The sequence below is a fragment of the Herpailurus yagouaroundi genome, unplaced genomic scaffold, assembly GCF_014898765.1.
Source record: "Herpailurus yagouaroundi ecotype Mexico unplaced genomic scaffold, PumYag 29, whole genome shotgun sequence".
Classification (NCBI taxonomy): domain Eukaryota; kingdom Metazoa; phylum Chordata; class Mammalia; order Carnivora; family Felidae; genus Herpailurus; species Herpailurus yagouaroundi.
In genome coordinates this window covers 40179723-40205294 of record NW_024412377.1, presented here as the reverse complement: position 1 = coordinate 40205294, position 25572 = coordinate 40179723, and the positions used below count along the sequence as shown (strand labels likewise).

Below are 25572 nucleotides of genomic sequence, written 5' to 3'. Positions count from 1 at the left end.
TTTTTTTTTTTTTTTTTTTTTTTTTTTTTTTTTTTTTTTTTTCGGTAAAACACTTGATACAGATCTGTGTTTTTGTAGTTTTATCTGTTAAAAATGGAATGCAAAAATTGTAATTCCTTTAGTACTTGTTCTTTTTTGGATTCTAGTTAGTCAAGATTTTGCCATATGGTTCTGTAGCCATAGTAAAGCTGAACTGAAAAATGTGTGCTATTAAAAATGTCATATTTCTAAGATGTTAAAGCAAGATATGACTGTAATTGCTGGGTTTACTTTCACTGAAATTATTTTCGGAATAACATCTCTTCTCCAGCTCTGCTCACAAATATGTACAAATTTGTAACGAATTATGGTTGACATTACTTGATCCATTCTTTGTCAATTAAGATTATGTAACTACCACCCAATGGATGTCTGTCGTTCTCATTTGGATCTCCATGGAGTATGACATAATCTTTAAAAATCCATTCATTTTTAAGTTTGAAAAATCCATCTCATTTAAATTAACCTGAATGACAAAGCACGTGGTAAATTTTAAACAGGTACAAAACGGTATACATTGAACAATATTCTTTTTTTTTCATGTGCCCTGGTCTGCTGTACTTTATTATTTTTTTGTTTATTTTTGAGAGAGAGAGAGAGAGAGAGACCGAGTGTGAGTGGGGGAGGGGCACAGAGAGAGGGAGACACAGAATCCAAAGTAGGCTCCAGGCCCTGAGCTGTCAGCACAGAGCCTGACACGGGGTTTGAACCCATCATCCATGGGATGATGAGCTGTAGTCAGACCATTGCCCGAGCCACGCAGGTGCCCCTAGTCTGTTGTACTTTAAAACTCTCATCCTTCAACCTAGCTACTTGCTTAGGAGACTTTGAAGGTGAAAAGATTAGAAACACCAACTTAATGAATTTTGCTTAACAATATGAATGTGGAACATATATTAATGATGTAATTATCTTAAAGATACTTCTAAGACACGTGCAGTAAGGTGCTGTAATCATTTCAGGAAAGTTAATTTTAACACTTTAGTCTCTAGGTTGTTACCTTGAATTTTAAGCAGTTATGGTGGGGGAGGTAATTTATAGGAACTCCAACTCTCATTTCTGGAGAAGGACTTATTTTGGAATATGAGGATATGCATCTAAAAAATCATACTTTATTTTAATTATGAGAAACTTCAAAGATAGAGATAAGTACAAAAAATGACATGACAGTGAAACTCATCCACCCATTACCCAGATTCACCACATTTTAACATTTTACCATAGTTGTTCAGATCTCTTCCTTAAATCAGTAAAGATGCATTTTCAAAGCCCCTTCCCTCACTTCTTAAGTGAGTGTATCTTGAAGTTGGTATCTTTCCCAACATACATTTTTATACTTCTAATACATATGCATGTATCTCTAAGTAATATACAGTAATGTTTTGTGTGATAAAAATTTACATAAGTGGTGTCTTAGAGTGTATACTTTGTCATGCTTTTTTCATTACGTTTTTTGAGCTTATATGATATATGTAAATCTAACTTATTTATTTTCATTGATATATTATGTTCCAAGGCATGACTGTGCCATAATTTTATTTATTTATTCTTATTGATAAACTTTTAGGTTGTTTCTGGATTTTTGAGATGACAAACAAAGCTGTTGACGAATATCTTTGTACATGTTTCCTTGTGTATATATGCAAGCATTTCTAAAGTGTATATGTGTCAAATTGGAATTGCTGGATCATAGGATACACACACATTTAACTTGATGGGTATTTAACTTGGCACTTTGGGTTTAGAGATGACAGACAATAAGGCTCTGAGGTCAGACCATCTGGATTTAAATCCCTCTTACTGTGGACCAGCAGAATAATATTGAGCAAAAACTTAAATCCATTTCCTCATCTGTAAAATGGGGCTAATCCTAGAACCTACCTCATAGCAGATAGTGAGGATTACCTGAGGATTGAGCACACAGAGTACCCAGATTAACTGCTGGGTCTGTCCTCCTTCTCTGGACAGAAGTATTAAGAGCGTGAAATGGCACGTTTAGCTGTGCCTCGGATACTGTCACGAATGCCTGTTAAATACACAGAAGTGAAACAAAATCCAGTGTAGGGACAGGTATGTTTATATACTTTTGAGAGTGCTTGAAGAATGAGTTCCAAATAGGAAAAAAAAAAAAAAAAATTAAAGCAATGAAGACCGTACACAATGTTACAACTTCCGTTAGATTAAATTATAAGCAAGTGGATTACTACCATTCAGATAGACTGTGTTCTTGTCAAACTGCTTTTCATCACTATGCCAACAAGATGTACTTTCCTCTGCTGTTGTGAGGAAACTGGGAAAATCCAATCTTCTGGAGATTTTGACTTGTGAAACTCGATACTAAAGTGTGTTCTTTACAATGTTCCAGATAGGTCACTCTGCTTGAATTTTCTGATTTGTCAGTTTTGCAGTACAGGTAGCAGCTCTGTCTTAAAGAAAGTAAGCAACTGTAGAATGTTGTACTTTGCCAATGCATGAAAATGAGGGAGATGCTTGAACAAGCTGTGGACCTACCTGCAGGTTTCTAGGTTTCTGTGAGGCCTCACAGAAGCCCCGAAATCTGCTTTCTACAGTGTGCCACTTGGTGTATTCTCATGATGTGATTGACGGGCTCGTTGTTTCCTCTTTGAAGGCCCAAGAGGTTACTCGGATTATTTTAAGAGTGGATTCTTACGTTGAGACTTAAATAGAATGTCCTCACGCCTTAAAGGTGGATTAGTTTGCATTACTTTCATTGCTTTTCAAGTGTTTTGGGAAATATTTAAGAGTCCTCCTAAAAACTGGATTTCCTGGAGTGTATTTTCTTTGGGGAGCGATTTTAAGGATAAGTTGTAGACTTTTTCCGAAAGCTCAAAAGTTAACAACCGAAAGGTCCCGGTTAAAACAAATTACTTAATTAAAAAAAAAAAAAAATGGGCATGAGAGAAAACCCCCATCGTATCTCTGCATCCCTTATAGTAAATCAGACCTGTGTGTGTTTTTAACAAAAACGAGGGTGTGCTTCCCGCCCCCCCCCCCCTTCATTCTCTGTTTCTTTTGATCATTGATCTGGGTGACCCCACGCTCAGGGTTTTTTTTCTTCATTTGACATGGACAGATTTTTGAAGTATAGCTCTCCTTTGGGAACCCCGGGCAGTTCCACTTGACTAACCTGTGATCTAATGAGCAGTAATGCGGGGTTACAGTGGCCATTTTGTGTGCTTTGAGGAGGAGGATGGCTAGACAGAGTGGGAGAAAGGCGAGGTCTGCGGAGAAAAGGAGAGGCAGGGTGATCGAACAGTGTGAAAAAGACTTGTTAGCCCACATTAGTTTGCCTGATTTACTTCACAACAGGTCAGGAAAGGCCAACAGCATGGTTGTCGTTAAATTTGCAAAGTTGAAAATCCGGGTATTAGAAAGGATCTCTTTGAGATCTCAGAGCTATTAATTCCAAAGTTGGTTTTAACTCACCTTGGAGTTGCAGCACACAGGGTAGCATCACACTTTTCTTCGGTCTTCTGTATATTTATGAAATCATCATGTGACCCTCGATTCTTTTTTTTTTTTTTTCCAACGCTGCAAATTTTAAACATCCCGTCGTGGTTGGGCCATTCTGCCATGAGAGGGAAGCCAAAACACTGAGCAAGTCATTGCACTTTTTTATGCTTGATGTTCGACTCTTAATGAGGCACCCATGCTTTCCATTTAGAAATGTTGCAGAAGTGCATTTGTGAACTTCTATCCTGATAATCGGAGGAAGCTCTTAAATTTGTCTCTGCACATCTACTCTGATGTACCCTGATGTGGGTTTGTTTGTGTGAGTGTGCACGTGCTCGTAAGTCGTCCCCATAGAATACAGTCAGAGTAACTGAGATAACCAAATTAGATTTCAGCATCCTTCTTTCTCTGCCTTAAGCTTAAACCAGTATATTTTGCATCCCACTTTTGTTTATGCCTTTTACATGAAAGCAAATAGACGACCTACCAAAAAATGTCCAGGTTTTTGGAACATGTCATTACTGGAGCCTAAAAATTATTTTCTTGAATTTATAATCTTTTTCTCTTCACATTCAGAAGTCTATATATTACACTAAAAACATAATAGTTATTGATCACAACACTGCTTTTGTTTGACCACCAGTTCTGTAAGACTTGCCAATAAAAGCCATCTCGCTGTGGGATTAAAGAATAGTTGATACTATCAGCTTTTTTATTCTACACGTGTGTGTGTGTGTGTGTGTGTGTGTGTGTGTGTGTGTAGAGAGAGTATTTAAAGCCTGTGTTTGAGATCTAAATGGAAGTCTTTACAGATGGCGGACAGTGGCTCAAGCCCCATAATTGCATCTTGCCTCAGGGCATAGTATGTATGTAGACTTATTCTTCTTTGTGCCATAAGAGTGCCTAGAAGATGGACTAGCCTATGCTTACCGTCTTGGGTCAGGTGCTTTGGCTGTGCTAAGGAGAATTGCTCAACAGAAAAAAAGGTACGTTAGACCAAATTAAAGCCTCACACAATGACCTTATGTGAAGACTTATCTGGAGAAACTGCTTTCTTTTTAGATATGCTTGCCTATCTGCAAATTGGCAAAGGGAAGTTTCCCAAGGAAGAAAGATACCTTGGTTCAGCATTTTAAGCATATCTTAGTGTTTTTTGAATTTGATTAGTTATCTAACAAAACAACTGTTCATTGTTGCAACCAGTATTTTTTGCACACTTGCTCTGTGCCCAAATACTGTGTGAGGAGATGCAAAGATAAAATATGGTCCCTTTCTTTCCTCAGGTCACCTACGTATAACAAATAACCACAATATATTACGATATGAGCCAATAAAAATATGTAAAGAGTACTATGGGAACACAGGAGAGGCTGAAATTAATATGAACTAACACATGTGCAATGTACAGTGTTTCACCTACATTATATCTCGTAATTCTCGATTGTCCCGGGAAACATGATTTTACTTCCTTATGAAATAGTAAATTACCCAAGATACAACTAGTAACCCGAATCCACTTTCAACTGAATCCAAATTCAACTCATTTGCTCTTTTCACTATACCCCAACAATCTTTTGTCATTGAATTTAAAAAATTGATTTAAAAAAAAAATAGAACTTTTTTCTTATCTTGAAGTCTTAAGTTCTTCTCGTGAATATTTTTTGCTGCTCTGGACAAGCCCCAGCTGCCAGTTTGCACATGAGCCCTTTTTACAAGTGACTTCAATCAAAATAAGAGTGATACATTGAAGAAACTAAGCCAAGTATGTTTTTATATATTTGTGAAACAGAATGTTGTATTCCAGTACTGGGGGGAGAAAGTCTGCTGATTTGGGCTTAACTTACTGTCCAGTTCATCTTTGTTTTTAGAAATAACACAAGACTGAATTAGAGAACTGAGGACACCAGAGCAATTTCTGTAAACACACAACCTCCTCCGTAAGTTTTCCTGACCATAACCCACCTCTAGCAGCTTTTAGGGCTCCATTCATGTGTTTATATTTGTCAATTTTAGAAATGAGAGACAAGAAGAAAAGCTAGAAAAGAGTCTTTGGAAGCAGAGGGAGCAAGTTAAGATCTAAAACAATGTGTTTTATTTGGGGAGTTGCCCATTCCAAAGAGAGCAATACATTTTCTAAATGTAACCTTTTGTGTGCTTGCATGGGAAATACCCATCACAGAGTTAAAAAGGTACCTTTGCAGGGGCACCTGGGTGGCTCAGTTGGTTAAGTGACCAACTCTTGATTTCAACTCAGGTCCTGATCTCAGGGTTCATGAGTTCGAGACCCACTTCAGGCTCTGAGTTGACCATGGGGAGCCTGCTTGGGATTCTGTCTCTGCCCCTTCCCCTCTCGTGTGTGCGTGTGCTTGCATGCACTCTCTCTCAAAATAAACATTAAAGAAAAAAAAAAAACCTTTCCATTAGATAATAGTTCCTTTTTTTGGTACCTCGTATTAAAGACTTGTGCCATGCAGGTAACATGTGATGGAGGAAGGTCAGACTGGGATTTTAGATCAACTCCTCTGACCTCAACGTGGCAGTGGATTCCTTAAATGCTCCCTATCTATAAAATGCTGCAGGCCCACTGAAGGATAGATAGAACACATTAGAAAATAACCTCTTAGCTCTCAAAAGAATTCTGAGTCTTGATTTATACCACTGTTGTTTTCTTTGCATAATATAATGGCACCGTAGAACTTCAGAAATAGCTGAATGTTCTTGTCAAGAGGGCTGCTAATCTACCTTTTAGCGACTTAGCAAATATTCACTGGGGAAAGGGATCTGTTTTGAGATCTTTGAGATCTTTGTAGGTGCCTAATACAGCTTCTCAAACATAGTAGATGCTCAGTAAATACTGTCAGATAAACAGTTCCGTGCCTGTGTGGGGCCAGGCAGTGCACTGTGTAGTGAGTGAGACGGACCAAGTCCTGGCCTTTGCGCACTGATCCAAGTGGGCAGTTTTCAGAACTGTTTTTTCTTCATAGTGAGGTAACAGTAACTTATAAAGATGGATAAATTAGAAGATTTAAATAAAAATTAATGTAGAGGCACCGGGTGGCTCAGTTGTCTGGGCGTCTGACTTCAGGTCATGACCTCACAGTTTGTGAGCTCTAATCTCAAGTAGAGCTCTGTGCTGACAGCTCGGAGCCTGGAGCCTGCTTCAGATTCTGTGTCTTCCTCTCTCTACCCCTTCCCTGCTCACACTCTGTCTCTCTCTCAAAAATAAATAAACATTAAAAAAATTTAAAAAAAATAATGTAGCATTTCTAAAAATGCTCTAAAGTTTTTATGAGCACCTTAAGAGAAAATGTTAACTTATTTAAAATATCTATCTGAATCACGTGCCCCAGTACCTTTTGTGTTACTTTTACGTTTATTTGTTGGGAATTTTCATGTTTTGCTCCCGAACTAAAAATCTTTAATATTGTCCTGTTACAACATAATTCAGGTATTTCTGCCATGATTCTGTAGAATTCTTTTTTTTCTCTAAACTTTAAGGAATGGAAGTACATTTAATGTATTAGAGACGTGGCAATTTCTAAGGAGCTCTAAATAAGTCTTGGAAACTGGTCATGGTAGAACTCAGAAATTTGGTGAACATCAAGATTAACTGGTATGACATTTGCTAAGGCAGGTGGTAAATGTCAAAAATGTATCTACTGGCCCGGTATAGCATATATGCATCAAGTCTTGAGAACCGTTGTGTCTCTGGGGTAATCATCTGAAATGCCTTTCATCTGTTTTACTAATTGTTACATAGACTAAACCCTGTTTAGAAACCTTCACACTGAGACCACACTGAAAACACATCTGCGTTTAAAGATAGTTTTTTTTTTTTAGAAAACATATGTGTGTGTGTATATATATATATATATATATATCCATATACACTGGTACTTAAAACAATTTGTTTTTATAGCAGACCCTTGATATCCATCAGAGTATATTCTAAACTTCCCTTCCAGAGGAGTCCCTTAAATATTGTATAATGTTGATATTTAAGAAAGGAAAGAGTAAGTTAGAGCCATTTTTGTACATTTTTCTGAAATTATTTCCATAATTAATATTTCAGATGAGGTTTGACAACCCAAATCAGTCCTTTGATGGTTGGTATATGTGTAGGAAGCATTATTGCACTAGAGACCTTTACACATACCTTCTGCCTTTGGATTATGAGAATCTGCATATCCACTAAAGTAAATGCTTGCTCTTGATTAGGGAAAGATAGCAATCAGACTTGCTCAACATGTGCCAAAGTGTGTGGAGAGAGCCAGAAGGCCCCCGCAGCATCCTTACCCTGGGGCCAAATGTTGCCCAAGTCTTTTTAGTTTGTGTTAGACCAGGTTTTGGGGTGCTGGTTTCTCAGAGTGAGCCCATCAGGATCTGGAGAACACCCTGGCCCAGGCATTTGGCCCAATGCCAGGATGTCTTTCATGTTTGAGTTGAGCTATGGAGCATGCACCTTAGAACAGAGCAAACTCCTTAGACAAGACTTCTGTGAGCGCTCCACGTTCAACAATAGGCACTATTCTCAGTGATTACCAAGAATTCAATTACGTGTCCTTTTCAACACTAAAGGGCTGCATCTTTAACATCAAAGCAAGGCTTTGTGTTTGTCCATCACTCATCCTTTATGAATACTTCCTTTATGTCTGCATTTAAGTGTGCCTATAAAATGTATGTATGTGTATGGGATATAATTATGAAGCAGTTGGAGTTTTTTAAAAAATGCCTCAATGTGTATGAATACTGTCTCCTAAGCATAGATTTTTAAAATTTATGACCTACTATGTTGCAGGAAAAAGTGATAAAAGCTGAAATGGTATAATTTGGATCTATTTTTCTATTTAAAATATATCTGGATTTTAAGACTTGTGACATTATAAGATTTAGCAGCATAATTCTTTTATGCTGAAGATCGTCTGGATCCGGGTTATGACTGAGACCTGGTCAAAGATCTCTCTGGAAGCCAGCCCAGTAAGGGAGAGAAAAGCTTGCTGAGGCCTGATACTTAAGTGACCTTAGGATGAGAGGACAGGAGAAGACAGAAGAGATGTGGAGATGATCCTTTTCAGAAATAGCGCAAAGACAAAGAGATTGATATTCCCTACATTTAAGACTACCATGAGAGTCTCTGTTATTATTACTATGTCTTATTTCAGCAGTGCCTTTTTTCCCATTGAATTAGTCTTCTGGCATATGAGCCATACAAGAAAAACTTTGTGTTTTTGTGTTTGTTTTTTAATTTTTTTACATCCCACGCATGATCACCTATTCACTAACGAATTTTTGCAAGTATTATGCATGTTTGTTTCATCCATCCATTTGTTCATTTACAATACATACTTATTGAGCACCTGCTTCCATAGTTCAGGCCAATGAATTTTACTCTTTAAAGCCACACATCTTTGTCACAAGAGGTATTGACAAGAATATGCCAAGGATTCATTCAAAAGCCAAATGCAAAAGAATTCCAAATAGGTTTGGGGTATCACTTGGAATAAGTACATAGTATAGAGCTTCAAAAGGAGATTACTTTTGTATGTGTATTTTAGCCCTAAAAGCTCTGGGGTGAACATGTATTGATTCCATATACTAGTGTTATTTATTTATTTATTTTTTTAAAGCTTCCTCAGTCTGTCCATTAGCCACATGTAAGTAGCTGGAGGCAGGGGAGGGAGAGGAATGTACGGAAATGTGTCTGACTCGGGATGTCTCGTTTTCCAGAATCCCTGCCAAGGGCTGGCAAGCCCAGAAAGGCAGAGGCTGGCACCATTCCCTGCCGCTCTCCGCCCTCCGTGGCATACCCCATCAGACGCCTGTTCTAGGCGTGACCTAGATTCCCTAGCTGATGCCTGGGTCCAGCCAGGCCCGTTGCTTTTTGTTTGTTTGTTTCCTCATCTCTTCATCTCAAGTCTCGTTTAGCCATTAAGTTAAAGAAATGCTCCAAAGGCCTGTGCCAAAATGTGTCTGCCCTTCTTCTCAGTGGCACATGCCCAACTGTCAGTTGACAGGTGGGCATACCACCTGGGGAACAGTTAACTTCCCACAGCAGATGGAGGTTTACTGGTCCAGGAGAAGGCCCACAACTGGGTTGCTGGAACAGATGCTCTGCAGACAGTCTCTGGATCTCAGTTTTCCTCACCCCCTCTGGCTCCGTCTTCCCTCACTGCATATGTAGATGTGAGTAGAGCTTTGTAGCATTATAGGTTTCCAAACATAAAATTTCTCTACTGACTCTCAGGTTTGAGTGACCATCTACAGGCCTTCCAAACTTTAAGAAATAAAGTCTGTAACAACAGAGATGAGTAGAACTCTGGAATCTTGAATAGTGACCTTAAAAACATAGGTTATGAAAACATTTACATCAGCATTTGCCAAAAGGTGGTTTGGCTGGTGTGGGGAGTGTTGACACTTTAATTGGCTTTTTCACTGCTCGATAGCACAATTTGGGTTTAAATCTATTTGTGGTAGATGGTCACACATGAAGGTTGTACCTTCCAGATTTCCAAAGTGTGGAAGAAAAATTTCCTCTGTGGTTTGATACATTTCCTTGTTTTATTGCAAATAATTGAAGAAATGTCAGTGGAGTTCACTGCTTTCCAACCTAGTACTTAAAAATTTTAGAGGAAATTTAATCTAGTGAAACTTGTTTTTCAAATAAGAAAATAATGGTGTTTTCGTCCTGCCTTTCAGCCATAAGCCATCTGCATTATGACAAATGACTCATCAATTTTAGTAAAAGGAGTCTACGCTAGCTTATTTCAGCCTCTTGCAGATGTGTTACCGATACGGGTACCACGGTAGACTTTTTAGCTCAGCATTTGAAGGATTTTCTCCTTTCCATCTGTCCTCCTCCTTTCCTTCCCTATTGTGCAATACACGAAAAATGAAAAACTGTATAGAACATATATATGTAGTTTGAAAGAACAGTACAGCGAATCCCAGTGTCCTCACGATCCATGTCAAAGACTAGACCACCCCGGGCCTTTTCATTTCCATGCTTTTCATTTGAAGATGATCTCCCTCTCTCTCTACCCGGAAGTAATCACTGCCTTGAATTTTCTGCTGAGTATTTCCTTGCTTTTTTTTTCACCTGTGTCATCTATACATGGATCTCTAAATAATCCATAGTGGTGCCTATTTTGAACTTTATATAGACTGAGAACCATACTATAAACGTATTCTTTTGCAATTTTCTATTTTTGTTCAAGCTTATCTTCTTGAGGATCATCCATGTTCATCTCTGAGGCTGTAGTTGATCTCTCTTAATTGCTGTGTCCTATTCCATCATAGATATATCACCGTCTCTATGCTGTTGATGGACCTTTTCCACTGTTACTTCTGTTATTTGGATATTATCAAAACTGCTGTTGTGACCATTTTTGAATGTATCTTATGTATACGTACAACTATTTCCCAGTAGTGTACACCTAAGAACGTAACGAGTTAAAAGTACAATACATTTTGGGCGCGCCTGGGTGGCTCAGTCTATTAAGTGTCCCGCTTGGACTCAGGTCATGATCTCACTGTTTGGGAGTTTGAGCCCTGCGTCAGGCTCTGTGCTGACAGCTCAGAGCCTGGAGCCTGCTTCACATTCTGTGCCTCCCTCTTTCTCTACCCCTCCCCTGCTCATGCTCTCTCTCTCTCTCTCTCAAAATTAAGTAAACATTAAAAAAAATTAAAAATTTTTTTTTCCTTTAAGTATGATTTTGCTCCAGGCTGCTTATTTATTTATGCATTTATTTAAATAAATGCCTTAAATCCAGTGAAGGATGAAGGGCATTCTTGTAAAAGGTGTCCTTTCCTTTTGTGAAGTAGATTTTGTTGTGAATGGACGTGGAACTTTGTCAAATGGTTTTTTTCATAATTACTGGGAGGATTATGTGTTTTTTCCCTATTAATAGTAGCCTATTAATGTGGTAAATTACCTAAATTTATTATCAACTAGTTAATCACCTTTGCATGGTATTAGATATGATGGCTGCAGAAGAAATGTCAGAAGTTCTCTACTCTTAATTAACTTACAGTGTAATTGAAGAGACAAAACATGATTAAAGAAAAGTTAATAGATGCCACAAGGGTATATTGTAATTATTCGCCACATTAATGGGGCTTTGAGTTCAGTTGGCAAAAACCATTATGGGCTGTAGTAGGCTGAGCCAGCTTCCTGGAGAGGGTCCTGGAGCTAAAACCGGAAGAATGGTTGTTTATCTTTTAGGACACTTTGAATAGCATTGCTTTGGTTTGCCAAATTACCTGCTTTTTGAAGTTTTAACACTGATTTCAAGTAATCATTCATATGGGGTCGTACTGGTCATATTGCATTTTGTCGGAAAAACCACCCTTAGGATCTCCTCTGTTTCCAGCAAATGTTTTGCTGCTGCCCGTTTTTTTTTTTTTTTTTTTTTTTTAATATTTACTTTTGAGAGAGAGAGAGAGGAAGGAAAGAAGGAAAGAAGGAAAGGAGGAAAGAAGGAAAGAAGGAAAGGGAGGGGCAGAGAGAGAGAGAATCCCAAGCAGGCTCTGCACCCTCAACACAGAGCCCGATGAGGGGCTTGAACTCATGAACTGTGAGATTATGACCTAAGCTGAAATCGAGTCAGATGCTTAACCAACTGAGCCAGCCAGGCACCCCGCTGCTGCCCAGTTTTTAAGCCATTAGTCTCATTCTGAGTTTGCTGCTACAAAATAAGCTTCATAGGTATTTGGACTTTTTCCTTAATCAACTATTTGATTCTTAGAGCTAATTGGAAAAGAGGACTAATTAAGAGCAAGTTAATTGTACAAACATTCCTAAGGCATCTACGATAGGAAAAGAACTCTTCTAGACTCCTGTGTAAATAACGATCATCCTTGCCCGCAGAAAATTTCCTGTCTTCTACCAGGAAGCTTAAAATTGTGAGATTGCCCTGTGCACTTTTTGGCTGTGAACATAAAGTAACTAAAACTTTTTTTCTCACTGGGAGTGATTTTTGTGTCCATGGTTTCAAGAGGGTTCCTCTACCTCGGAGCACAGCACACTGAGAAAATTATTTTCATGCTAGGGCAAAGGCAGGGACTGGAGGATGCTTACTTTTCAATGGCCAAAATAGATTATTTTTCATTATTTTTTCTCAAAGTTCTGTTTGTACACCTGTCTTCTGTTTTGTTTAGCTTAGTCTTTCGGGTGTTTTTGTTTGTTTGTTTACAATTCTTTACTCCACACTTTCTGCCATTTGAGTCATACATACCTACCTCAGTTTTGACAGTCCTGTAAGACCTCCTCAGTCAATTCTGCTTCCTTCACCATCTTTTGCCTTATTTATATCCTTGTCCTGACCACTCTTCAGTTTTAGAGTGAGTTTTTTTTTTCTTTTGATCTTCCTGTGTTTTCCTCCATTATCTATACTCATTATCACTTTTACATATGCTTTCTAGAAATAGCCATGTTGGCTGGCAGTGTATCTTGCCATATTAACGTAAAACTTTTATTTAAAAAAAAAATTTTTTTTAATGTTTATTTTTTGAGAGAGAGAGAGACAGTGCGGGGGATGGGGGGGGGGAAGGGGCAGAGAACAAGGGAGACACAGAATCCGAAGCAGGCTCCAGGCTCTGAGCTGTGAGCATGAAGCCCGACGCGGGGCTCGAACTCACAAACCGTGAGATCGTGACCTGAGCCGAAGTCGGACACTTAACCGACTGAGCCACCCATGCGCCCCTAACACGAAAATTTTAGTGGACGGTGCCTGGGATGCATCCTATTTCTCTGGCTAATATCCAAAAAGACAGTGTCTTGATTATGCTTATTAATAATTGGAGCCATTTCATTTTATTTCTGTTGGCTGTAGATGTGCTAGCGTGTTTCTGGCTTCCTCCAGTTGGCTTTGTAAATGTGGTAAGTGCCAACAGGAACAAGTCACATGTTTATGTTTTAGCAGACTGGAATAGTTGTGGCCTGGTAGCCCTGCCATTCCTTGTAGCTGTCCAGACCAGAGGTGCTACTTCCTGAAAGTAGAGAATTCAAAGAATCCAACCCTAACGCGCTTTTGGGTTTTGCTGTTAAGGAGATCTGGGGTTACGGATCGCTAAAAAAAATAGCAAAGTATCCTGGTTTTGTTTAGAAACTATGAGACGGATCCTCACGCTGGCAGCAGTACCATCTAAGGTTATATGATTCGGAGTTCAAACACCTTTTTTCTGCCTACCAGGTCTTAAAATGAAAACAATCTCAGTGTAGCCTTGAACTAAGTTTATAACAAGTTTTAAAACAGTAAAATGTTTATAAAACACTAGCCAAACTATAAAGATATTTGGCCATCAAATGTATTGAGATTGCATGTATACATTTCTCATCCCTCCCATAAATCTTTGTTTTCTCCTGCTTTCAAATCCTTGTCTTCTATGTATAGGAACTCGATTCTAATTTTTGCAAAAAGTAAACCCAAAGCCCACAAAAATGAAGACCCAACTCATTGTACTTATCATTAGGTTAGTTGCCTTATTTTTACTTAAGCCATTCTGATTTCTTGTTCCTAGCTCAGTGGACTAGTGTATATTTTTGTGGCCAATTAGCATACATATTTCAGAGAGTGTTAGGATTAACTGATGATAAGCAATGTGTGTGGGGGTTGGAGGAGGTCTTTGCTTCCCCATTCTGTCTGGGGAGGTCATAAAATGCACTGTAGTCAAGTCATAAAATGCACTTCAACAATCATCACTTCAAGAAACCCCTTCAACTGAAAGCTTGATGAAATTTACATCTGATGAATGTGCATTTGAGCTCCTACTAAATACATATGCATGAATTTCATTTGTTTAATAGCCCCTTCATTGCCTAATTGTCTTTAAGGTTCCTCTCCGGTCATGAAACATTTCCCTGAAGCTCCTATGAGCGGGGAGAGGCTTTTTGCATTGATGGAATTTCAGAACTAAAGAGCCATAGAGGGGATTTTTTTTTTTTTTAAAGTCTGTAACTTCCAAAGCGATCATGTGTCCAAGTATTAATTAGACCTGACCTAGATTACTCTGCCATGTCCAGATGACAAGGTCTATGTGTGATATCCACAGCCTCAAGCCACTCAAGGGTGAGCACCATTGTTTGTAGGCCTGTCTGCCCCCACGATCCATTGGCCTCTTATCTTTTTTTCAAAGCAGTGGTTACCACCACTAGCACTGACCAGTCTCCTACTGAAACCCTTCCAAAGAAAATAGAGGTAACTGGAATGTTTTAAATGACAAGGACATCTTTGTAACCAAGAGTATAAGTTAGAAAGTGTAGATCTAATAAATTCTGCAGCAGTTTGCATGTGAATAGCTAAAGGGAATTTTAAGATATTTTACATACAATTGTTGAATATGTTAAATCAGTACTAATCAAACTGTGGTGAAGGACCGACTCCTGCTCTCACCCCCAATCCAATATGGACCAGTACTTTTCATCTATATGTTCAATGAGGTAAGACCACAGATCACATATTTGGAGGTCATAGCTATGTTAAATTCCTTCAGATAGTTCTCAGTATTCTCAGTTTTGGCACTTAGTTCATTTGTGGACTGTTCTTGCCCCTCAGATCACACTTTGAATAGCATTTTTCCAAACTATAGCAAAGGATAAGGAAATGAGATCAATAGAAGTGAAATAAAAGAAGAATAAATATGGTGAATACAATTATGAGACTGGTAAAATGTTAAGTAAAACCAAAGATTGTTCTGGATGTATTTTGATCCCTGATAGTTTGCCAAGCACTCTGAAGATAACAGGGTTAAAACGATCCATTCTTTTTTGCTGTTCCCACATTCTATAAGTGAATAGACAAGGTAGGAGTGCCCTCTCAGTTCACCCGAAGGGAATGAATTCAGCCTTGCTCAGAGTATAGTTTCCAAGATACATTTGTTCTATAGTTTCAATTAAGTGGTTTCTCAAATTTCATGATGGTTTTTTATTAAAATCTGTGTATACATACACTCAGACATTAGCCAAAGCAATAATATCTGAACCATAAAACAGCCTCACTGAGGATTCATAAATACAACCTCTCCCACCCAATCATTTTCAAATCATGTTTGTCCCTTTAGCAACTTTGCAGATGATGTTTTTCAACTCCCATTACACCCTAAAAATTTGCTTGGATGAGTGAAATCAGTTGCAGTCTTCTTTGCCAGAACATGGTGCCACACCCTTGGCAGGTAGGCAATGTTGTCTTCATGTGTTTGCAGAATTACTGAGCATTAGCACTTTGTCCTCCAGAGACCACCCAGCCCTACCCCCTCAGCTTACAGTGCAGTAATGCCACAGACAGACCAACTCTAGAGGGGAAATGGCAATGTCAGGGCTCCCCCCGACTTCACGCATGCAGGGCCCCTGCAAAAACAATGGTGGTCTTACAGTCCCTCCCAGGGAGATGGGGGTGTGAGTGGTGTTGATGGAAGGGTGGACAACGTGGTGGTTCTTTCTTTTGCACTTTTCTCCTCAAAAAAAAAAAAAAAGACAAAAAAATCAAAATCAAATAGACCACTTTAAGTTACAGCTCCTGGATCTTTTCCGAAGAAAGTCAACACCACTGTGGTGGCCCCAAAACTATCCTACTCCTCCACCCCTCTGGGAGTCTCCAGATCTCTAAGATTAGATGAGCCCAAGAATAGTCTTACCCCACCCAGTCACTCTATCAGCAGCATCTGTGGGCTGAGACTCGCCTCCCATTCTCGAGTATTCCGGCGTCCTCAGAGGCCTCATAGACCTCTCGTGGGTTTGGTCACACGAACACAGTGCGCCAGGTCCGCTCACTGAGGCTAATGGTACAAGAGTGTTCCAAGGGCCTGCAGTGCCCTTCACTCCTTGGGTTGGCCAATTTCCAGAGTTCTTCCTGGAAGGCCTCCTGATTCCTTCTGGGATGGGACTCTTCCCAAAGGCTAGGGGACTCAGCCCCTTGGTTCCCATAGCCCCCTGGCGAAGGGATAAACACTGACAGTGTGGGGATTACTATCCCCACGTAGACCACTCGGTCATCTTGTCATCTGTATGATTAATCTCCACAGCCCCCACTCTACTGCATTAAACTGTAGCACGTGTTTAATAAATCTTTGTTCGACAATGAACGATTGACCAGGGTGATTGACCTTTTCTGAACTGTTGTTGCCCTTTGAGACAGAAGAAAACTCCCCTGTTAAGTGGTACCCAAAAATCCTTAGATACTTTGCAGAACTCCTAGTTTGACATGATTAGGATCCTATGTTACAACTATAATCCGTGATTAGGAACTTTTTGAGCTAAAATTGTGGCCACTCAGAACCAGTGTTTACCATATACCTATTAGTATTTATGATAGCCTTTGTAAAAGCTTCTAAATATGGAGAAAAGATACCTTCCCCTTGCTTTTAGCTGGAATTAGAGATACTTTCTCATGGAAAAACTTTCGACCTGAAGCAGCAATATGTGTCACATTTAAATACATCCAGATTCATCTCATTGTCAGTGTCCGTCCAGAGTGCATTTAATTCTTGCCCAACCATCCCTACAATAAGTCAAACAAGCCCTCGGTCCCCATAGCATAGAATGTTCAAGAAAATTGTGTAAAGATTAAAGTGTAGCATTGAATGCATTCCAATTGCATTAGGAGTTCTCCCTTGTTCGATGAGCCTCCATTGTTTAAGTAGCCACAGTGGCACTGTGTATTCGCTACACAAACACCCGGAAGAAAACATGAGCTTTTCTCTTTCCTTCTTCTCTTTTAATTGGAAGACATTTCTCATGAAATGCAATTCTTTGATTTGTTCTTTTGACAGGAGAAGGACAGCATGGTTATTTCTTCCTCGATAAATTAAGTCTTATTGTCAAACCTAACTACTGAGAAAAAGAAACGCACTGTGTGAAATCCTAACTTTTAGACGCACCACATTTGCTTACATAATCTCCTTTATTTTCTTCAGATACTTGCACATGCAGATAATGAAGATTTATAGGTCATCGGTAGTCTCTTTGCTTTTCCCATATTTTCAAGAAAGGTAACCGTCCACTCATTCAGAGTCAGAAATAAAACAGCACAATTACTTTGAATCCAGATTTGTTAACATGCCCAATTGTTCAACTGCTCCTATTTTCTTAATTTAATGAAAGGTTTTGATGAGATTTGCATATAATTGAAAGGTGATATTTGCGCATGGCATTTTCCTCCCTCTACATATTGGGCTTGAGAAGGAGGAGCTTCTCAAAGCATTAAATGTACGAGAGCCACAATTGTTCAGAGACAAACGAAGCAGAGGCTAACAGTGCTGTGGGGACTCAGGAGTAGATGGTGTTTCTTTAGTGTATCAGTGGCTCAAATAAATATACATACCTGTGTTTTCAAAGGTTTGTAGCTTAGCAATATAGTGAATATTGCTCATCACCTCATGGCGGTCAATTTTTAAAGTCGCGTGTAAGGAGAAAATCCTAGAGGGTCAAAATTTCCTCTGAAAATCTTTTAGGATTTTCATACAGTTGTTTTATATCCAACAGAGGCATTTCCCTGTTTCTTCCGTTATGCACGAGGTGTGGTAGTTCATTTGCATTCTAGGGTCAGGTTGAATAAAAAATATTCAGCTTGTTTTTTAAATGTTTATTTTTGAGAGAGAGAACATGAACAGCTGAGGGACAGAGAGAGAGGGGGAGAAAGAGAACCCCAAGCAGGCTCCGTGCTCAGTGCAGAGCCCAACCCAGGACTCAATCCCATGACTGTGAGATCATGACCTGAGCCAAAATCAAGAGTCAGACCCTTAACCGACTGAGCCACCCGTGTGTCCTAGAAATACCCAGCTTTAAATATTAGACTCACACACAGAAATGGAGATGCTCACTCTAAGAACTCCTGGAGAATTGAGACTTATTGAGGGGATTCATGTCTTCCTTCTCCAGTGCCATAAATGCGTCACATGAAATGATTGTCAGGCACTATTTTGATCTGTTCTTTCTCAAGTTGAATGTTTGTCATACAGTCCAATCCTGCTAATTGCTCCCTGGCTCATTAGTGGGACACTCCTAGAACTAGATGTCAAACAAATAGACTAAATACTTTTAACTACCTTTTTAGTTTAAAATTTTCGAACCAAGACTAAGTGGAAATCTCAAGAGGATCAGTAACTAAACGTAAAAAAACTTTGTGGTACATACATTTTCATGAATGACATAGGATCTGTATTTTTTGGCATATGCCAGGGACTGAATTGTGTCCCTGTGTCCCCTCAAAGTTCATATGTTGAAGCCCTCACCCCTAATGTGACTCTATTTGGCAACAGGGCTTTTATGAGGTAATTAAAATTAAGTGAGGTAGGAAGGGTGGGGTGCTAATCCAGTAGAATTGGTGGACTTTTAAGAAGAGGAAGTGGGGGGCACCTGGGTGGCTCAGTCGGTTGAGCATCCGACTTTGGCTCAGGTCATGATCTCACAGTCTGTGGGTTCGAGCCCCACATCAGGCTCTGTGCTGACAGCTCAGAGCCTGGAGCCTGTTTCCAATCCTGTATCTCCCTCTGTCTCTGCCCCTCCCCCAGTCTTACTTTGTCTCACTCTTGTCTCTCAAAAATAAATAAATATATATTAAAAAAATTAAAAAAATAAAGAAGAGGAAGTGGGGCACCTGGGTGGCTCAGTCATTTGAGTGTCCAACTCTCAGTTTCGGTTCGTGCCATGATCTCATGGTTGTGAATTCGAGCCACACATCAGGCTCTGTGCTGGCAGTGCAGAGCCTGCTTGGGATTCTCTTTGTCACTCTCTCTCTGCCCCTGTCTTCCTCATGCTTGCTCGCTCGCTCGCTTGCTCTCTCTCAAAATAAATAAACTTTAAAAAATCATTTTAAAAAAATGTAAGAGGAGGAAAAGCAGTCACCTCCCTCCAGTTCCCCTCCCCACAGTCCTGTGTGACACAGCAAGAAGGCAGCCACCTACAAGACCGGAAGAAAGCCTTCACCAGAAACTGACCACGGTGGCACCCTGATTTTGGACTTTCCATCTTCCAGAACTGTGAGAAATAAGTTTGTGTTTAAGCCACTTAGTCTGTGGTAACTTGTGATGATAGCCCAAGAAGAGCAAACTGGCTTATAAGCTTGAAATTTATTTTGTTTTTTTTTTTTGTTTGTTTGTTTTATTTTTAGAGAGTGTATGAGCAAGGGAGAGGGGCAGAGGGAGACAGAGAATCTCAAGCAGGCTCCACACCCAATGCGGAGCCCGGTGCGGGGATTGATCCCATAACCCTGGGATCATAACCTGAGCCAAAATTAAGAGTTGGACACTCAACCAACTGAGCCACCCAGGCACCCCTAGACTTGAAATTTTAAAAGCTTTCAGGTCACCGTCTTCTTCCAATAAGAGAATTATTCTATCTTCGCTGCTCCAGTGTGACATTTAAAGGACATGTGCTTCTCCAGCGCTCAGCCAGATTTGCTCTAGTGAATACACTCCTCAGGATTTTATTTTTTACTCCCTGTTTGATATTTATATTTTATGAATTTTGAACTATTTTGAACATGAATATTTATTTGAAATTAATATTTAAATACTTGGTTTTAACATGTTTTCATGATTATTTCAAGTTAAGGGGAAAAAATAAAAACTTAAGGCCCCTGGGTTTTTTGGGGTTTTTTTTTTGCTTTTTTTTTTTTTGTTGTTGTTTTTCTTGGGGATGGTGAGGACATGATTCTAGCAAAAATAATCTGATAGCCATATCCAAATGCCTACTTAAAATATCATTGGTAGGCTGAAATTTTCCACCTCCAAAGGCATCTTTGAAGAATTATGCATAAAAATGAAAAGCTTGAGGGGCACCTGGGTGGCTCAGTCAGTTGAGCATCTGATTTCAGCTCAGGTCATGCTCTCACGGTTCATGGGTTCGCGCCCCACATCGGGCTCTGTGCTGACAGCTTGCTCAGAGCCTGCAGCCTGCTTCAGGCTGTGTCTCCTTCTCTCTCTCTCTGCCCCTCCCCCACTCATGCTCTTTCTCTGTCTCTCAAAAAATGTTAAAAAATTTTTATTTAATAAATAAATAATGAAAAGCTTGTCTTAAGTAACTCACATATTCTGTCCTTTGTAACCAGCAGCCCTGAATGAATTATGTTTGGTGCCCATGACCTTGGTTTCCTTCACTGCTTCTCTCAACTTTCCATCTTTTTTGTTTGTTTAAATGTTCATTTATTTATTTTGAGAGAGAGAACGAGCTGGGGAAGGGCAGAGGGAGAGGGAGAGAGAGAATCCCAAGCAGACTCCCATCTACCTGTCAGCACAGAGCCTGATGTGGGACTCTATCTCACAAACCATGAGATCGTGACCTGAGTTGAAATCAAGAGTCAGGGCTCTTAACTGATGAGCCACCCAGGTGCCCCTCCACCTTGTTTTTGTGAAAAATTTAAAAAATGTTTAATCTTCAGGAATATTCCTGTTTTAAAGAGCACCTAAACCTGTCCCAACTGTAGATTTTCTATATCCTATATTTTGTTGAAAATGAAGATAAATTCTGGGAAGTACTTTGTGATTCCAGTGCACCTAATTCAGGGCCTTGCTCATAGAAAGTACTCAGAGAAGGTTGTTTCCTAAAGGTTTAAATTAATCTATGTTTTAAAATTGATTCTACTTAGAATTTTTGGTTTTTTAACAGTTTACAACACTGCCTATACCCTTTGCCCAATTTCCGACAGATTGTCTAGTTCATTTAGAATATCTAGAAAGGGAGACTTAAAAAATTTTTTTTCCCTCAGCAACATTTTATAATTTTCCTACACTTCAGAGGAAGGGGATATGCAAAATGAGTTTCAGAAAGTGTCATTATGTAGGTTTGCAAGTGAAAAGAATAATTGTCAGGCAGTAAAATTTTGCATTAGCACTTCATGTTGGCACCTATCTGCTTGTTGTTTGGTTCCCTTTTAAGATCCATGGTTATATTCGATTTTCTTTAGTTCTTTCTTCTGTGGTTATTGGGTTGGATGGTTTTGGTTCTGTTCAACAATGGATGCTTTGAGTAATAAACTTCAAGGCATAATTATCCAGTGAAATCATAGCAAAGTGATGAGATGACAAAAAGCCAACTGATTTCCAGGAACTAAAAATAATGCTATAATATAGGCATTAATTCGTACATGAATATTCTAGCATCTGGCTTTATCCTGATCATTATACATGTTTATATAAACTATAATTTAGAGTTAGGAATCTTTGAAATATTCCTTTTTTCATTTACTTAGTGCTTTTAAGCACTAAATTTGAGATTTTAATGAAATCTATAAGCTGCTGATTTCTTTTATATTAAATAAGATACTGATAGCAATTCACTTAAAAATCATTTGATCCTTTGTCACTTTAGCTAAGATACTTTACAGTAGCAGTTAATTACAATAACAGTTTTAGATTGTTAACCTGATTTTCATGCCATCAAGGCTCACTCTGACAGTGAGTTAACTTCTATAGAATCATTCTTCTTCTGATTTAATATTTTACATTCAGCAAAGAATTTTGGTAGTTGAAAATGATGGTCATTCTAACTGTTCAGGAAACGTGAAGTGAGTGTAATGAGTGTTCTCTTAGTGAGTGTAGTCATTCTGACAGTCTTAGGGAGATCAGTAATTTTGGAGGAAACTTCTGTTTTATCTCATGTGAGGAAGGGATGGAAGGTGGGTTGAATATTTATAACGGGCCAATGCTTTTAAAACTAACGTATGGGGTACAAGTAACGCCTTCCTATAGACAGTTGACCCTTAAACACCCTGGGGGTTAGGAGTACCAACTCCCATGTAGTCGAGAAACTGCCTATAACTTTTGACCCCACCTCCCCCCCCCCCGGCAAAAGTTAATAACCTACTGTTGACCAGAAGCCTTACCAATAACATGAACAGTTGATTAGCACACACATGTATTATATACTGCTTCTTGCCATGAAGTAAGGTAGAGAAAAAATGTTAAGAAAATCCTAAGAAGAAATACATTTATAGTACTTCGCTGTCTTTATCAAAAATAATCCGTGTGTAAGTGGACCTATGCGGTTAATACCTGTGTTGTTCAAGAGTCAACTGTGTATTGAAGTAGAAATTTAAAATAAAACTCATTCCTAAAGGAGAGCCACTGAGCTCTTTGTGTGTGTCATTTGGTGACTTGAAGGATCCGTATGTGTTTGTGTTTTTCTCGTGGTGCTGGCAGTGAGTTACGTAGACTGAGTGCAGCTACTGCTGCCTGGTTCTTCCTGTGTTGTAAATGTTCTGTATACTCAAATCAGCCTATGGAATAAGCACTGTGTATGTGTGTGTATATGTATATATGGATATATATGTATATATATATCTCTATCCATATATGGATACACAGTGTGTATATATGTATACATATCCATATCCATACATACACACACATACACATATGTGTGTGTATATATATGTATATATGTATATGTATATATGGATATGGATATGTATACATATATATATCCTAAGCAAAACTATTGTGAGGATTTGGAGTTGAATGTGACACATTCATACTTAGATGCAAATTGGTTTCAGCACCAAGAGAAAGCATCAACAGTCCGGGCATTTGGAATAACTCCCTGTGTCTGCTTTTTTTTTTTTTTTTTTTCTTATAATATTAACTTTAAGAGGGCATTATAAATAAGAGACAAATAAAATTAAATTCAAAAGAATATTATGTGGGCAGGCCCTTTAAATATTGTAAATTCTATTGTATGAAAGAAGTAATTAGTTTAGAATTTAGATTCATTGTAATTAAATTAACATAATTCAAGAAAGACACATAATTCAAGAAAATCATCATGTGTTTTTCCCATAATGCCTTATTAATTACATATTTTTGAAGGAATGGTTTCTCATATTCCAGAATCTGCCAAAGTGTTCACAAATGCATTGTAAAGTATTCTTTGAAATGCAGTTACAAATCAGAGGTCATGATAGAACCCTCTACACACCCTTCCTCCCCTTTACCATGGGGTAAAAAGCTCACAACTTTGCCAAATAACAGAAGACCATTTACGTGGATTGACGTTTACAGTTTAAAACAGAATGTTGGATAAGTCTGAAGATACTTACACATTATTAGGCCTGTTTTATTGGTTGTTTTTTTTTATAGACTCCAGACTTTATTTATACATGTTAAGTAATGAGATTCCCCCCCCCCCCCACGGGAACACTTAGCATAAAGGCTTAAACATTTTTTCCCTCGGAACAGTGCATTTTCCCCACAACATATCTAACATTGGACACTAAATTCCTTCAGACCTCTTCAGTATTTTATGCCTTGTTGTTTGGAAGGTACCCACCTTTGCTGTGAGTCTTCAGTCAGTTTCTGAGTACATTTTTTCTGAGGAATACTTCCACAGAGTCAACAGCTACCACTCTGGTCTCTCGATAGTGATTGAGCTTTGAAAAGTTTAATGAACTATCAGGGTGCATTTCTCTTTGGCCCCGATGAGACACTTTTTAAGTTGCTTCTTTGCAGCCGTGTGTTCTGTGTCATTTGAAGATATTCCTACTACATTCTTTGAGTAGCCGACCTCCTTAAACAGCCCGGTTCTCGTTCTGGGCTTTGCACTCCACTGAAAAGTCCAGAGTTTGAAAAACCCTCAGATAAATGAAATGACAATAACTTACAAGTTTATCAGTGGTCTTAATTCCTCCCTGTTGAGTCTGTATTTTTGATGATGAAGTATAACCAAATACCTTTGGGGTTACTTTTGAAACAACCCTCAGAGCAGAGAGCATGTTCTTGTAAGGGAGGCTAGTAAGGGAAGCAGCTACGAGCGGAAGAGTCTTGTTAAGACAGGTATTACCTGGCACCAAAGTGGTCTGATGGTTGGCCTCTTCGCGAGCAGAGTAACCTTTTTAGGAAATAGGAACGTCCGCCTCCATGGAACTTTTGTTCATAGTCTGGAGTATTTACACATGACCGCTCCTACATTGGACCCAGTTAACACTGAATTGTATTAGTTCATTCAGTTTCATCTCATAAGTGTTGCAATTATATACCTCCAAGATCTATTAGAACTTACTACCTTTCGACAAAGATGTCAACTGAAAATGTAATGTTTTGGCCTCAGGAAGATGATTTCTACAAGATTTGTTCTTTCACTGTGGTTTAATTCGGTGGTGAGGGGGCGCCTGGGTGGCGCAGTCGGTTAAGCGTCCGACTTCAGCCAGGTCACGATCTCGCGGTCCGTGAGTTCGAGCCCCGCGTCGGGCTCTGGGCTGATGGCTCGGAGCCTGGAGCCTCTTTCCGATTCTGTGTCTCCCTCTCTCTGCCCCTCCCCCGTTCATGCTCTGTCTCTCTCTGTCCCAAAAATAAATAAACATTGAAAAAAAAAATTTTAATTCGGTGGTGAGGATCACCTTTTCAAAAATAGTTTGTGTATATTGTCATTGTTTCAAGGAATTTATCACAAAACCTTTAATATATTTAATGATATGCATCAATAACTTTTGCCACATCTATACCACCCTGATTTCTTACTTTGCAGTTGAGTGTCTGCCAGGGACTGTGTGAGATGTTCATTTAATCCTCATTCCCACAAAGTGGTCTGTGTGCAAGTGGTATGCACACTTACCAGGATACATGATTCTGGTAGATATCAGAAAGCTAATATATTAAAAGTCAAACCGCACAGTGTAGAAATGCAAATCTGATTCCAGATCTCTTTCTCATACCTAGCATCACACTCTTCGTTTTACCACATTGTATATGGTACTGAAGTTTTTAGCTGACATTAAGCTTAGTTAAATACAAGGCTAAATAATTATGGCTTTAAAGCCCCACATACAATATATTGTAGTTTATTTAAAAGTAAATATATATATTTAACCCAAACACTGTTCTAACTTCTGGTTTTTTTCTTTTTCATTTTGGCTGTCTTGTGAATAAGATCTTAAATGACCACTAGAGAAGAATCAAGAAAAAAATAGTATTAGATTTGAAGAGATATATTGACCCCCTATGTTTACTGCAGCATTATTTACACCAGCCAAGTTATGGAAGCAACCCTGGTGTCCCTTGATAGATGAATGGATAAAGCAGATGAGGGGTGTGTGTGTGTGTGTGTGTGTGTGTGTGTGTGTGTGTGTGTGTGTG

The 25572-nt window shown here is 38.9% G+C and overlaps 1 protein-coding gene across 5 annotated transcripts in view; it reads left to right on the top strand.

The window, feature by feature from the left end:
- ARL15 (ARF like GTPase 15) overlaps positions 1–25572 on the top strand; it is a 409325-nt gene that overhangs the window by 214022 nt on the left and 169731 nt on the right. The gene's annotated exons all lie outside the window — the stretch shown is intronic.